This window comes from Mus caroli, chromosome 11, assembly GCF_900094665.2.
Source record: "Mus caroli chromosome 11, CAROLI_EIJ_v1.1, whole genome shotgun sequence".
NCBI classification, from domain to species: Eukaryota; Metazoa; Chordata; class Mammalia; order Rodentia; family Muridae; genus Mus; species Mus caroli.
The window spans coordinates 92,610,451-92,613,567 of record NC_034580.1 but is presented as its reverse complement, the minus strand read 5'-3'; the positions used below and the strand labels follow the sequence as shown (position 1 = coordinate 92,613,567).

The 3,117-nt window shown below is 47.8% G+C and overlaps 1 pseudogene across 1 annotated transcript in view; it reads left to right on the top strand.

The window, feature by feature from the left end:
- The window catches only part of LOC110304555, a 13,676-nt pseudogene that overhangs the window by 615 nt on the left and 9,944 nt on the right, over positions 1-3,117 (top strand). The gene's annotated exons all lie outside the window — the stretch shown is intronic.

The window sequence follows — 3,117 nt, the reverse complement described above, 5'->3', positions numbered from 1 at the left end:
TAGCTATCTTCAGACACCAGAAGAGGGCATCAGATCTCGTTACAGATGGTTGTGAGCCACCATGTGGTTGCTGGGATTTGAACTCAGGACCTTTGGAAGAACAGTCAGTGCTCTTAACCACTGAGCCATCTCTCCAGCCCCAATAATAAATAAATCTTTGGGCCGGAGCAAGCAGGGTTGACCAGAGCGAGCAGGGTCTACCGGAGTGAGCAGAGGTCCTAAATTCAATTCCCAACAACCAGATGAAAGCTCACAACAATCTGTACAGCTACAGTGTGTACTCATATTCATAAATAAATAAATCTTTTTAAAAAAAGAAAAAAAAAGATTTGATTCTTTCAGTGCCTTAATAGTTTTGTAACAATGTTGTTGTTGTTTTGTTTTGTTTTGTTTTGTTTGAGCTCATCAGTGTAAGAACAGCATCAAAAAGTTCGAGTCATTTCCTAGCCTCTGTTTGGTACATGGTACCCATACTGGGAGTATATTGATCTTCCAAAGAAGGGACAGAAGACCTGGGGAGATAGGGGCCTGAGGATGCTGGGGTGGCCCTACAGAGGCAATGAGGGAGGTGCCAGGCAGGGAGGGAGTGGGAACTGGGAATTAGAGGCTGGAAGGAACCTCGGGAGCCACACAACCCTGAGTGCTGCACCAGCTCCACCTCTGTTGCTGCCAGCCTTGGACTTGCCGGGATCACTTCACATCTCCGTGAGAAGTCAGAAAGTTCGGAACCTTCAAGTTTGGCATCCGAAGAGATATATGGTGGGGCTGGGGAGATGGCTCTGTGGTTAAGAGCACTGTCTGCTCTTCCAGAGGACCCAGGTTCAGTTCCTAGAACCCACATGGCAGCTTACCAACTGCCTGTATCTCCAGTGCCCTCATCTGCTTTCTGTGGGCAGTGGAAGTTCGTGGTGCACAAGCATGCATGCAGGCGAAGCACCCCTCTATATAGGATAAAGAACACATAATCTTTCAAAAGTGAGAGGTTCTTCAGTGAGAGCCCCTCCGCAGCCCTCAATGGAGCCCCTGGGATTCTCCAAACCACCGCTCAGTGATGGTTACTGTAATCGATGGTGCAGAGAAGCCTCCACCTGCACTCCAGGGTGCAGACTGTTTCATGGGCAGAAAATAAAGATTTACTGGGGATCAAACTGTCAAGGCCATCTCTTGAGTGGGGGTGGGGCACAGAGAGAACAGCAAAATGGCTGACCAGAGAGAAGATCTTATTATCTGACAGTCAGCGGGGTAGGGATCTGAGCTGATTGAGGCTGTCTGATGGATCAGGAACGAGGCAACCTTGACCCAGGTAGCTGTCCTTTGGGCGAAGGTTAAGGGAGGTTTCCAGTGAACAGAAATCGCCTCTATGAGATCTACCTTTTCTTTTCTTTTCAAAGATTTATTTATTTTATGTATATGAGTACACTATCACTCTCTTCAGACACACCAGAAGAGGGCATCAGATCCCATTACAGATGGTTGTCAGTCACCATGTGGTTGCTGGGAATTGAACTCAGGACCTCTGGAAGAGCAGTCAGTGCTCTTAACCGCTGAGCCATCTCTCCAGCCCTCCGAGATCTACTTTTTCTAGTGAGCAGAAATCTTTACACTTGTTCACCCAATAACAGTCCTTTTGTTTACTGGGCTAGAGTCCTTGTATTTAGGACAGTGTCACCAGCATTGCCATTAGGTGGCAGGGGGACTTCTGACCTGACAGTTATACCTTTAGTGAGCTCCCAAGCAGACATGCAGACTCCCACATGGAGATGAGGTTGGGCAGTGTCATTCACAAGGTATCACCAAAGAGGACTTTCCAGTTCACAGCCAGACCGGGAAAAGCATATCGGTGCAGCAGCAGATAATTAGCCCGGTGTCTGCCCAGAGGGAAGAAGCCGTGGCTAGGTAGTCAATAAAGAGCTTGCCTCACAAGCCTTAGACCTGAGTTCAGCCTCAGATCCACATAAAGCACCAAGCATGGGCATCCATCCTTGGGAGACAGCCATATGAGGATCTCTGGGGCTTGCTGGTCAACCATTCTAGCCTAACTGGGAGCTCCAGGTCAGTAAGAGACCCATTATCAAGCAGGTGGGCAGCATTCTTGACGATGACACCTGAGCTTGGCCCGTGGCCTCCATACCTAGGCACCTGCACACACATGAAGAAGCCTCACAAAATATGGGGCACAGAGCAAGGTGTACTGGTAATCCTAGCTTCTGAAAAGAACTAAGGCAGGAGAATTGCAAGTTTGAAGACAACCTGGGATACATAGGGAGATTCTGTCTCAAAAGGCAAAACAAGGCCTAGGCTTCGTGGCACAAACCTTTAATCCTGGTGTTTGGGAGGTGGAGGCAATGAGATCTCTGTTAGTTTGAGGCTGGCCTGGTCTACACAGTGAGTTACACAGCAGCCAGAATGACATAGAAAGACCCTGTCTAAACAAAACAAAATAAAACAAAACACGGGCTGGAGAGAAGGCTCAGTGGTTAAGAGCACCAGCTGTTCTTCCAAAGGTCCTGAGTTTAATTCCCAGCAACCACATGGTGGCTCACAATCATCTGTAATGGGATCTGACACCCTCTTCTGGTGTTTCTGAAGGCAGCTACAGTGTACTCATATACATAAAATAAATAAAAATCTTTATTAAAAAAAAACAACAAAATCCACAAAATAATAAAATAAAAACAAGGGCTGAAGAGATGGTTCACCAGCTCACCATTTGTAAGAGCTTGAGCGGGGCAGTGGTGGCGCACGCCTGTAATCCCAGCACTTGGGAGGCAGAGGCAGAGGCAGAGGCAGGTAGATTTCTGAGTTCGAGGCCAGCCTGGTCCACAGAGTGAGTTCCAGGACAGTCGGGGCTACACAGAGAAACCCTGTCTTGAAAAACAAAGAAAAAAGAGCTTGCTTTGAGCCAGGAGGTGGTGGCGCATATCTTTAGTTCCAGCACTTGAAAGATAAAAGCAGTTGGATCTGAGTTTGAGGCCAGCCTAATGTACAAAATGAGTTCCAGGACAGCCAGGACTATACAAAGAAACCCTGTCTTGAAAAATCAAGGAAAGAGAGGAGAGGAGAGGAGAGGAGAGGAGAGGAGAGGAGAGGAGAGGAGAGGAGGAGAGGAGAGAAGAG